The 13,388-nt window shown below is 39.6% G+C and overlaps 1 long non-coding RNA gene across 1 annotated transcript in view; it reads right to left on the reverse strand.

Annotated features, from left to right (window-relative positions):
- Window positions 1-13,388, reverse strand: part of LOC123380753 — a 66,007-nt gene that overhangs the window by 32,647 nt on the left and 19,972 nt on the right. Inside the window, exon 2 of the long non-coding RNA XR_006586899.1 lies at window positions 12,461-12,581. This is a non-coding gene — a long non-coding RNA (uncharacterized LOC123380753). The remainder of the gene's footprint in view (window positions 1-12,460; window positions 12,582-13,388) is intronic.

Genomic DNA, 13,388 nt, shown 5'->3' on the forward strand with positions numbered 1-13,388 from the left:
GCTGGAGTCAAAAATAGATTAGAATCCCTTTCTGCGGAGATAAAAGAAGTAAAAGCTAGTCAGGATGAAATAAAATTTGCTATAACTGAGCTGCAATCTCAAATGCATTCCGCAGCAGCAAGGATGGGTGAGGCAGAACAGAGAATCAGCGATATAGATCACAAACTTATGGAGAATAATGAAGCAGGAAAAAAATAGGGAGATTAAGGCAAAAGAGCACAATTTAAGAATTAGAGAAATCAGTGACTCATTAAAAAGGAACAACATCAGAATCATAGGGGTCCCAGAAGAGAAACAGAGAGAAATAGGGGTAGAAGGGTTATGGGAGCAAATCAGAGCAGAAAACTTTCCTAGCCTGGGGAAAGACCCAGACATCAAGATCCAGGAAGCACAGGGGACTCCCATTAGATTCAACAAAAACCGACCATCAACAAGGCATATCATAGTCAAATTTACAAAATACTCAGGCAAGGAGAGAATCATGAAAGCACAAGGGAAAACAAAGTCCTTAACCTACAAGGGAAGACAGATCAGGTTTGCAGCAGACCTGTCCACGGAAAGGTGGCAGGCCAGAAAGGAGTGGCAGGATATATTCAGTGTGCTGAATCAGAAAAATATGCAGCCAAGAATTCTTTATCCAGTAAGGCTATCATTCAAAATAGAAGGAGAGCTAAAAATTTCCCAGACAAACAAAAATTAAAGGAGTTTGTGACCACTAAACCAGCCCTGCAAGAAATTTTAAAGGGGACTCTCTGAGGGGAGAAAAGTTGAAAAAAAAAAAAAACAAAACTAATAATAAAGACCAAAGCAACAAAGACTAGAAAGGACCACAGAACACCAACAGAAAGTCCACCTCTACAAACATCATAATGGCAATAAATTCATAGCTTTCAGTACTCACTCTAAACGGCAATGGACTTAATGCTCCAATCAAAAGACACAGGGTAACAGAATGGATAAGAAAACAAGATCCATCTATATGCTGTTTACAAGTCACCCACTTTAGACCTAAAGACACCTTCAGATTGAAACTAAGGGGATGGAGAACCATCGAGCATGCTAATGGTCAACAAAAGAAAGCTGATGTAGCCATTCTTATATCAGACAATCTAGGCTTTAAAATAAACACTGTATCAAGAGATGCAGAAGGGCATTATATCATAATCAAGGGGTCTATAGACCAAGAAGACCTAACAATTGTACACATTTATGTGCCAAATGTGAGAGCACCCAAATATATAAATCAATTAATCACAAACATAAAGAAACTCATCGATAGTAATACCATACTAGTAGGAGACTTCAACACCCCACTCAGTTATGGACAGATCTAATCAAGAAATCAACAGGGAGACAATGGCTTTGAATGACACACTGGACCAGATGGATTTAACAGATATATTCAGAACATTTCATCCTAAAGCAGCAGAATATACATTCTTCTCCAGTGCACATGGAACGTTCTCCAGAATAGACCATACACTGGGACACAAATCAGCCCTCAGCAAGTACAAAAAGATCAAGATCATACCGTGCATATTTTCAGACCACAATGCTATGAACCTCGAAATCGACCACAAGAAAAAATTTGGAAAGGTAACAAATACTTGGAGACTGAAGAACATCCTACCAAAGAATGAATGGGCTAACCAAGAAGTGAAAGAGGAAATTAAAAAGTATATGGAAGTCAGTGACAATGATAACACCACAACCCGAAACCTCTGGGACGCAGCAAAGGCGGTCATAAGAGGAAAGTATATAGCAATCCAGGCCTTCCTAAACAAGGAAGAAAGATCTCAGATACACAACCTAACCTTACGCCTTAAGGAGCTGGAAAAAGAACAGCACATAAAACCCAAAACCAGAAGAAGACAGGATAATAAAGATGAGAGCAGAAATTAATGCTATCAAAAGTAAAACAAAACAAAACAAAACAAAAAACAAAAAACCACCACCACAACAAAACATAGAACAGATCAATGAAACCAGAAGCTGGTTCTTTGAAAGAATTAACAAAATTGAGAAACCACTAGCCAGTTGGATCAAAACGAAAAAGGAAAGGACCCAAATAAATAAAATCAAGAATGAAGCAGGAGAGATCACAACCAACACAGCAGAAATAAAAACAATAATAAGAGAATATTATGAGCAATTATGTGCCAATAAAATGGGCAATTGGGAAGAAGTAGACAAATTCCTAGAAACATATAACTAGTGAAACTGAAACAGGAAGAAATAGAAAATTTGAACAGACCCACAACCAGTAAGGAAATCGAATTAGTAATCAAAAATCTGCCAAAAAACAAGAGTCCAGGGCCGGATGGCTTTCCAGGGGAATTCTACCAAACATTTAAGGAAGAGTTAACACCTATTCTCTTGAAACTGTTCCAAAAAGTAGAAATGGAAGGACAACTTCCCAACTCTTTCTATGAAGCCAGCATTACCTTGATTCCAAAACCAGACAGAGACCCCACTAAAAAAGGAGAACTATAGACCAATTTCCCTGATGAACATGGACGCAAAAATCCTCAACAAGATATTAGCTAACCGGATCCAACAATACATTAAACAAATTATTCACCACGACCAAGTGGGATTTATACCTGGGATGCAGGGCTGGTTCAATATCTGCAAAACAATTAAGGTGATTCATCACATCAATAAAAGAAAGGACAAGAACCATATGATCCTCTCAATTGATGCAGAGAAAGCATTTGACAAAATACAGCATCCTTTCTTGATAAAAACCCTCAAGAAGGTAGGGATAGAAGGAGCATACCTCGAGATCATAAAAGCCATATATGAATGACCCAACACTAATATCATCCTCAATGGGGAAAAACTGAGAGCTTTCCCCCTAAGGTCAGGAACAAGACAGGGATGTCCACTCTTGCCACTGTTAGTTAGCATAGTATTGGAAGTCTTAGCCTCTGCAATCCCACAACACAAAGAAATAAAAGTCATCCAAATCGGCCAGGAGGAGGTCAAACTTTCACTCTTCGCAGATGACATGATACTCTATATGGAAAACCCAAAAGATTCCACCAAAAAACTGCTAGAATTGATCATGAATTCAGCAAAGCGGCAGGATATAAAATCAACGCATGCACAGAAATTGGTTGCATTCCTATACACCAACAATGAAGCGACAGAAAGAGAAATCAAGGAATTGATCCCATTTACCATTGTACCAAAACCCATAAAATACCTAGGAATAAATATAACCAAAGAGGTGAAAAATCTATACGCTGAAAACTATAGAAAGCTTATGAAAGAAATTGAAGACACAAAAAATGGAAAAAGTTTCCATGTTCCCGGATAGGAAGAACAAATATTGTTAAAATGTCGATAGTACGCAAAGAAATCTACATATTCAATGTAATCCCTATCAAAATAACACCAGCATTCTTCACAGAGCTAGAGCAAATAATCCTAAGGTTTGTATGGAACTCGAAAAGACCCTAAATAGACAAGGCAATCTTGAAAAAGAAAACCAAGGCAGGAAGCTTCACAATCCCAGACTTCAAGCTATACTACAAAGCTGTAATCATCAAGACGTATGGTACTGGCATAAGAACAGACACTCAGATTAATGGAATAAAATAGAGAACCCAGAAATGGACCCACAAACGTATGGCCAACTAATCTTTGACAAAGCAGGAAAGAATATCCAATGGAAAAAAGGCAGTCTCTTCAGCAAATGGTGCTGGGAAAACCGGACAGCGACATGCAGAAGAATCAACCTGGACCACTTTCTTACACCATACACAAAAATAAACTCAAAATGGATGAAAGACCTAAACGTACGACAGGAAGCCATCAAAATCCTCGAGGAGAAAGCAGGCAAAAACCTCTTTGATCTTGGCCACAGCAACTTCTTACTCAACACGTCTCCAGAGGCAAGGGAAACAAAAGAGAAAATGAACTACTCGGACCTCATCAAAATAAAAAGCTTCTGCACAGCAAAGGAAACAATCAAAAAACTAAAAGGCAACCAACAGAATGGGAGAAGATATTTGCAAATGACATAGCAGATAAAGGGTTAGTATCCAAAATCTATGAAGAACTTATCAAACTCAACACCAAAAAACAAATAATCCAGTGAAGAAATGAGCAAAAGACATGAATAGACACTTCTCTAAAGAAGACATCCAGATGGCCAACCAACACATGAAACAACATCACTCATAATCCGGGAAATACAAATCAAAACCACAATGAGATACCACCTGACCCCTGTCAGAATGACTAACATTAACAACTCAGGCAACAACAGATGTTGGTGAGGATGCGGAGAAAGAGGATCTCTTTTGCATTGTTGGTGAGAATGCAAGCTGGTGCAGCCACTCTGGAAAACAGAGGTTTTCTCAAAAAACTAAAAATAGAACTACCCTATGACCCAGAAATTGCACTACTAGGCATTTATCCAAGGGATACAGGTATGCTGTTTCGAAGGGTCACATGCACCCCCATGTTTATAGTAGCACTATCAACAATAGCCAAAGTATGGCAAGAGCCCAGATGTCCATCGATGGATGAATAGATAAAGAAGGTGTGGTATATACATACAATGGAGTATTACTCGGCAATCAAGACGAATGAAATCTTGCCATTTGTAACTACGTGGTTGGAACTGGAACTACGTGAATTTCACTTAGTGAAATTAGTCAGAGATAGACAAAAATCCTATGACTTGACTCATATGAGGACTTTAAGAGACAAAACAGATGAACATAAGGGAAGGGAAACAAAAATAATATAAAAACAGGGAGGGGTCAAAACGGAAGAGACTCATAAATCTGGAGAAGAAACTGAGGGTTACAGGAGGGGTTGTGGGAGGGGAGATGGGCTAAATGGGCAAGGGGCACTAAGGAATCTACTTCTGAAATCATTGTTGCACTATGTGCTAACTAATTTGGATGTAAATTTAAAAAAATAATAATAAAACAAGTTAAAAAAAACAAAAAAACCCAAAAAATGCCCAAAAACAAAATAAAAAGAATGATATGTAAAAAAAAAAAAAGAAAAGAAAAGAACAAAGGAAGCCGCATACTGGGAGAAATTGTTTTTGGAAAAGAATGATATGTAAAAAAAAAAAAAAGAAAGAAAGAAAAAAGCAAGCCACATACTGGGACAAATTGTTTTTAATGCATGTACTAACCAAAAATTTGGTTCCAGAAGATATAAAGACATGACACAACTCAATAATAAAGGGACAAACAATCCACTTAACAATAGCCAAAATATTTAAAGACACTTCCCAGAAAGTTAAGCAATAAATACATGAAAATATGTTCAACAGCATTGGTCATCAGGGAAATACAAATAAAATCACAAGGATGGATGTATATACATATATATACACACACACACATATATATACACATATGTATACACACACACACACACACACACACATATATAACATAACTGTTAGAATGATTACAATTTTGTTGGGGTGGGAGTTAAACTCCAGGATCTACCCTTTGAGATCATGAGACAGTAGTAGTCTTTTGTTTTAAGTTTATTTATTAATTTTGAGAGAGAGAGACAGAGACAGAGAGAGAGACAGAGAGAGAATGAGCAGGGAAGGGGCAGAGAGAAGGAGCGAGAGAACCTTAAGTAGGCTCTGTGCTGTCAGCATGTAGCCCGACAGGGGGAATCAAACCCACGAACTGTGAGATCATGACCTGAACAGAAATCACGAGCCAAATGCTTAACCAACTGAGCCACCCAGGAACCCTGGAATGATTACAATTTAAAGCTTGACAGGATCAATTGTTGGCATGGATGTGGCCTCTGGAAATCTCATAACCACAGCTGGGAATCCCTGCTGTAACATGTACAACCCCTTGGGAAAGCAATTTGGCACATCCTTCAATGCACACTTACCATAAAGCCCAGAAATACCCTTTTTGGCCAAGTTTCACCCAGGAAAGGTGAAAATGCATCCTCACAAAGAGTTGTGTACAATTGTTCACAGAAATTTCATTCCTCATAGCCCCAAATAGGAAAATAACCCAAATGTCCACCAATAGGTGAATAAATACACAGTTGTGGAAGCTCTCATATATCTACATAATGGAACAATACATGGTAGTGAAAGGAACAAATTCTTGGTATCCCAGCAATAACTTAATGTGGTGGGGGGGGAAAGTCAGGCATAGAAGAGTATACATACTGTATGATTTCATTTAATGGAAGTTCTAGAAAAGATAGTGAGAAGATCAGCAGTTGCATGGGGTTGGGAGTGGAGGTGGGGAGTTGACTGGAAATTATCACAGGAGAACATCTTTGGGTGATAGAAATATTCTGTAGCTTGATTCTGGTAGTGGTTGTGTACGTGTATACATTTGTCAAAACTCACCACAACGTACACTTCAATTGAATTATGCATAACATATAAATTAATAAAGATGATTAAAAAACGATGTCCTGAAACAGATGAAGCCTCCGGAACATTCTAGATTTAAGGAGGCTGAGAGAGTTAATAAACAAATGTAACGCTTGAAACTTATTTTTAGATCCAGGTTAACAAAAAAGCCATAAATAATATCTTCAGACAAAAAGATTTTTAGAAACATGTTAAACATCTTTGACCTGAGACTGAGGGTAAATGGGCAACCCTTACACAATTCCATCAAGTTTTCTGTATTTTGAAAACTTTCATAATAAAACATTTGGAAAATAAATATGGTTTACAATAACGTGAAAAAAATCTCCAGCAAAAGGCCTGAAGCTTACCCTACTTGTAAACTTTTGTCATACTTTTGGGTAGTGGCACCAAAGACAATTTTTAATCTTTTGAAACTTCTCTAGATTTTCCAAATGTTATATATTACTTTCACGAAAGAAATGGTTTTCATTTGAAAACTTTAAAGTTTAAGTAGCCATTTTGTTTCATGATTGCAAACCAAAACCCAAAGCAAATTTAAAGTACATGTATGCTTCTGGGTTCATATCAAACCAGGTCAAAAATATTAGTTGAGTGATTGCATGAATGAATCAGCTGTTTCTAAATCTTACACCTATGCCTTATGTGAAAATGTTTCATAAGCAAAGTTGTTTTATTATTATACGTTAGTGTTCTCTACAGAAAGAAAAGTAGTATCTAAGAAATTAAGTGATAAGAAAGATCTGCTTGTTGGATCAAAAATTATTTTCTCTTTTTGCTGAATTACACTTAAATGATCAAGGCATTTTACATCAAAATCTGTAGGAGCTTTGCCTTTCCTCACTGCCCCATTGATACCTCTGAGTTTCGCGAAGTCTCCTTTCTCCGTGGCCCACAAACCAAGACTTGCAGAGAGAGAGCTTTTATATTCTATGCCAATTTAAGATAACTTAATTTCTTAAAAAGAAATTTTTTTTTATGTTTATTTTTGAGAGAGAGAGACAGAGTACGAGCAGGGGAGGTGCAGAGAGAGAGAGAGGGAGACACAGAATCCAAAGCAGGCTCCAGGCTCTGAGCTGTCATCCCAGAGCCCGATGTGGGGCTTGCACCCACGAACCGGGAGATCATGACCTGGGCCGGAGTCAGATGCTTAACCGACTGAGGCCCCCAGGTGCCCAAAGGTAACTTAATTTCATATCTATTACTCGAAAGCTGCAGCAAGTGGGCTATATTGATATTTATCACTCCTTCAGGTACTTCTATTAAGATCTCTTTATGTTGACTTTTATTTTTTCATGGAATCTTCCACTCAAGAAGCATTTATGAAGTATCTATCATGTTCTAGACAGTATTGTAGGCACTGAGAATTCACTGATCAAAAAGATATATGACCCTTCTCACACCATACACAAAAATGAGCTTGAAATGATTCATAGCCTAAATGTAAGAGCTACAACCATAAAACTCTTAGATGAAAATATAGGAAAAAATCTTCATGACCCTGGACTAAGCAAAGCCTTCTTATGTACAACACCAAAAGCACAAGTGACACAATAAAAAAATAGATAAATTTGACTTCATCAAAATTAAAAACTTTTGCACTTCAAAGAACATTATCAGGAAAATGAGAAGACAGTTCACAGAATGGGAGAAAATATTTGTGAATCAAAAATATGATAAAGGACATATATCTACAATATATAAAGGGCTCATACAACTCAATAATAAATAGACAAATAGCCCAATGTGCAAAGGATCTGAAAGACAGTTCTCCAAAGGAGATCTACAAATGGCCAATAATGACACAAATCATGGTTAACATCATTAACCATCAGACAAATGCAAGTCAAAACCACAGACCCACTAGGATGGCTATAATCAAAACAGGCAATAACAACTGTTGGTGGGGAGGAAAATTATAAGCCCCACACACTAATGGTAGAGATGTATAGCCGCTTTCAAAGAAAGTTTCTCAAATGCTGACACATCGTAGAGTTAACCATTTGACCCGGCAGTTCCACTCTTGGGTATATAGTAAAGAGAAATGCAAACATATGTCCATACAAAAACTAGTACGTGAAAGTTCATAGCAGCATTGTCCATAATAGTCCCAAAGTAGAAACGTCCCAAATATCCATCATCTGATGAATAAATAAATTAAATATACATCCATACAGTGGAAGTTCCAACATGGATGAATCTTAAAAACACTACGCTAAGTCGCAAAGAAACCACAGTAGATGATTCCACTTGTGTGACATGTCCAGAAGAGGCCAATTTTAGAAGACAGAAAGTAGATGAATGGTCAGCAAAGAATGCCAGGAGTTAGGGGTGAAGGTGGGTGCGGAGCAGTTGGGCAGAAATGGGGAGTGACTGCTAATAGGTATGCATTTTCTTTAGCGATGATAAAAATGTCCTAACATTGTGGTGATGGTTGCACAGCTCTGTGAATACACGAAAAAACATTGAATTATCTACGGGTAAGTGGGTGAATTATATGATATGTGAATTGTATCTTAATAAAGTTGTTATCTTTTGAAAAGGGTACAGGAAGACTCTGTCTTCATAATAGAAATTCATAACTAAGATGTCTGAATGTCATGGTAGGGAAACAGAGCAAATAACAAACAAGCGAATAAATACACCATGTAATTTTTTATTTTGGTAAATACCAGGGAGATAATAGAACAGGGCAGTGGGAGAGGGCTAATTTAAAGTGGATGGCCAGGAAGAGCCTCTAAAAGGTGGGTGTGGGAGCCACAATGATTGGAAAGGTAAGATCTACAAATATACAGGCCAAGTAAGTACAGATTCTTAAAGCCTGTTTCATTGCAACTCTTAGGAGAAATATGGCTTTCATCCTGATACAGCAAACACAACTGAAACTCTGTGGAAAACAGAAATAAAGATCTAAGACTTTCATTATTAATTCAGTTAATGGTTAATTCAGTACATATTCAGTTAATGGATGGGAGACGGTATAACTAATTCTAAATAGCAAATGATTTAACGGCTTTGGAAAGCAGTTAAAGTCCACACATACAGAGCACCTGCCATTCTCACACCCAGGCACCTTCCCTTTGGCTCGGTCTCTGTGGGAAGCTGCCAAAGCCCCAGATGAACAGTGCTGGCAACAGGGATGTTATGAATATTGCACAAAATAAAATTTATCCAATGGTCGCCAGAGCGGTGCAAAATCTGGAGAGCCTGACAGTATGCTTAGTCACACGGCAGCTTTGCCAGTTGGGAGAGTAGGGTACCGACAGACATTCGTGATGTGAATATCAGGGTGATGAAATTCGTTCGGATATGCTTGGTCAAAATGTAATTAGGGGAATTGATCCATTTCAGCAAAGACTAGTTCCCAATGGTACGTGCCCCCACTTGGACTCTGGGCACCGTGTACTGTTGAAACAGCCCTGATCTGAGGCGGCACCGAGTGTAGATTGCTCCAGAATGCAGACGCCATGAAAGTCAGAGAAACAGCTCTAGGAAGCCCCAACCTGCAGGTAGAAAACTAGGTTTCCATAGCAGTGTCTTGCCCTGCCTCCACGGACCAGGACACCACGCTGCTGGGAACAGGACAATGCTTTGTGCTTTCTTTGGAGCTCAAATTATATATATTTTTTTAATATTTATTTTTGAGAGAGCGCAAGCAGGGGAGGGGCAGAGAGAGGGGGACAGAGGATCCAAAGCAGGCTGTGCACTGAGAGCCGTGAGCCCAATGCGGGGCTTGAACTCATGACCCTCAAGATCATGATCTGAGCTGAAATCGGATGATCAACCAACCGAGCCACCTAGGTGTCCCTGGAGTTCAGTTTCTCTTTAAGATGAATAAAATAGGGGCAGCTGTGTGGCTCGGTCGATTAAGTGTCTCACTTTCTCACTTTGGCTCAGGCCATGATCTCACGGTTTGTGAGTTCGAGCCCCGCGTCAGGCTCTGTGCTGACAGCTCGGAGCCTGGAGCCTGCTTCAGATTCTGTGTCTCCCTCTCCCTCTGCCCTCCCCCGCTCGTGCTCTGTCTCTCTCTCAGAAAATAAATAAACGTTAAAAAAACATTTAAAATGGGTAAAACAATGTACCCACTGACATTCTTTGGAGAAATTAGAAAGGATTCATTTACAAACAAAATAAAAAAACCTGAGGTTGTGTTAGAACAGAGAACAGTATTTTATGCTTAGTTCTGTAGGTTCCTCTGAGGAAAGGTATTTCATATGCTTTGCTTCCTTACCTTCAAATTACCCCTTGTCACAGGCGTGGAAAGCAATTCACACGCATGCCCCACTCCAGTCACGCAGGTAACAAAGTGCTGTCTAAAGAAATGTTTCCTTTTTTTTTTTTTTTTTAAATAGGCTCCATGCTCAGTATGGAGCCCAATGCGGGGCTTGAACTCACCACCTGGAGATCAAGACCTGAGCTGAGATGGAATCAGACGCTTAACTGACTGAGTTACCAGGTGCCCCTCAAAGAAATATTTAAAATGAAGATCTGTGTATACTATTTTTATTAAATGGAATGCTACTTTCCACAGAATCTAATATAAATTTAAATTTTCAAAACATGTGACTTTAACCATAGGAGAGGGGAGGGGCCTACCGGGAGAGCAGAATTGAAGACCTGCATATTGTATGCCAGAATAGTGGAAAGTTAGAAATGAAATTGTTAAGCAACTAAGTAAAACGTGTTCTACCTTGGCATGTATGCCTTCACAGTGACCTGGTAGGCCAGGCTCAAATTCGGAATTCTTGGACTTGGGGAGCTTTGTTCTAGAATGTGGTGGCACAAGCAGAGCTGGCCCCTGGCTCTGCTCACCTCCCTTCTGAAGAGAAGGGAGCCATTCTGTCCAGAACCGGATGGGCCTTGTACTCTTGTGTCATTGCCCAGCTCTGACCTCACAAGGAGCGGCATTTCAGCTACTCTCAAGAGCTTGGACAGATGGCTTCAGAAGAGTCCCAGGCAGGTGTGAAAGTGGCTGGAGTCATTGATCCAGGGAATTCTAGGGTCCTGGGACCTCAGAGTGTCCCAGGGGGACAGCAGGCTTGGAGCAGGTCCCACTGACTTCACTGATTCCTTGACCCTTGGTGAGAGGTTGGGCTGGAGGAGAGCCAGAATGGCTTTTAAGCAGGTAGGCTGGGGTGAGAGCCTCTCTTGGGTCTGAGAGCAGTCCTGTTCACTGACAAACGGTTTTTTAAGTAAACTTAACCAATTTTCCTAAAATAAGATTTTCATTGAATTAACAAAAGAGAAAAAGGACAGGTAAGCTGTGTCATCAATTCGCGCATTACATAAAGGCAAGTTCGTCTACTGTAGACACCAGTATCGGTGAGATGCCTGAAGATCGCATTTGGACAATTTAGCCTAGCGCACTACTGTAGGCGCTCTGCAGGTGTTTGTTGAGCGTGACCCCAGATATCTAAAAGAGAAGTTGTTTCTGACTGTTATTCGGAAATATGCGCTGCCTGTGAGCTCAGCGATGTATGGTACAGTCTTGTCCTCCTTAGTCCTGGAGAGGATGACAAGCGTTTCCCAAGAAAGAATTCTTCACTGAAGTCATTCACTGACCTCCTTTAGGCTCTGAACTCTAGCGAACTCCCAAAACCTTATTCTTTTTTTATTAAACAAGTTTGTTTTAACATTTATTTATTTTTGAGAGACAGAGAGAGACAGAGCACGAGCGGGGAGGGACAGAGAGAGGAGGCACAGCGTCCGAAGCAGGCTCCAGGTTCTGAGCTGTCAGCACAGAGCCCGATGCGGGGCTCGAACTCACAAACCATGAGATCGTGACCTGAGCTGAAGTTGGGTGCCCAACTGACTGAGCCACCCAGGCGCCCCCCCAAAACCCTATTCTTAATTAAAGTGGTTCATTAAAATCACAGACCTTGATTTCTCAGACATCTAGCACAGAGCAGGGATGATTGCTAAGTGTTTTTTATCACAGATTTTGCTTTAAGAACGATGTGGCTTTCTCATGCGTTTGTACCTCTTCCAATCTAGATCAGTTTGGTCACAGAAGAGGACGGTCTATACAAAGAAGAACACTACTTACAGTTGGCAAAAATGACTTACCCTCCAGCAAATTTACCGAGCTTGAAAATGTTGTATTGCACTTCACTTCACATCTGTTTCCTCTGGAGCCTCTGTACCTTCAGCTGGGAATTTGGCCTTGGGTGACGAGAACATGGTTATCCTGTGTGGCAGATATTCTGGTTAGATACCCGGTTTCGACTCCCCTTTCTCACTTTCTAAGAGAAAAGAGAACCTAGTTTTATTTGGGGTGTCAATGTACTGAAATAAAAGCGTATTTTTAATTTTATTTACTTTTCAAAAAGTAATTATATTGTCTTTTACTTTAAATGAAATATTTGTTTTTAATTTTGTTTACATTTATGTATTTTTGATAGACAGAGAGAGACAGAGCACAAGTGGGGGAGGGGCAGAGAGAGAAGGAGACACAGAATCTGAAGCAGGCTCCAGGCTCCGAGCTCCGAGCTGTCAGCACAGAGCCCGACATGGGGCTCGAACTCACAAACCGTGAGATCATGACCTAAGCTGAAGTCGGATGCTCAAACGACTGAGCCACCCAGGTACCCCTTAAATGAAATATTTAAAAAATACTTAAAAATTTTAACTTTAATATTTTGAATAATTTAAAAATTAAATAAAATAATTTTAAAATATTTATTTATTTATTTTGAGAGAAAGGAAGAGGGAGAGCACATGAGTGAGGGGGAGAGAGAGAGACGAGAGAGAGAATCCCAAGCAGGTTCCACACTATCACTATCAGCACAGAGCCTGATGCAGGGCTTGAACTCATACACCGTGAGATCATGACCTGAGCCGAAACCAAGAGTTGGATGCTTAATTGACTTAGCCACCCAGGCACCCTGATTTGATTTACTTATTATTTTTTTTATTAATTTTTTTTAAATTTAATGTCTTTTATTTTTGAGAGAGAGAGAGACAGAGTGCGAGCAGGGGAGGGGCTGACAGCAAG

The sequence above is a fragment of the Felis catus genome, chromosome D2, assembly GCF_018350175.1.
Source record: "Felis catus isolate Fca126 chromosome D2, F.catus_Fca126_mat1.0, whole genome shotgun sequence".
Classification (NCBI taxonomy): domain Eukaryota; kingdom Metazoa; phylum Chordata; class Mammalia; order Carnivora; family Felidae; genus Felis; species Felis catus.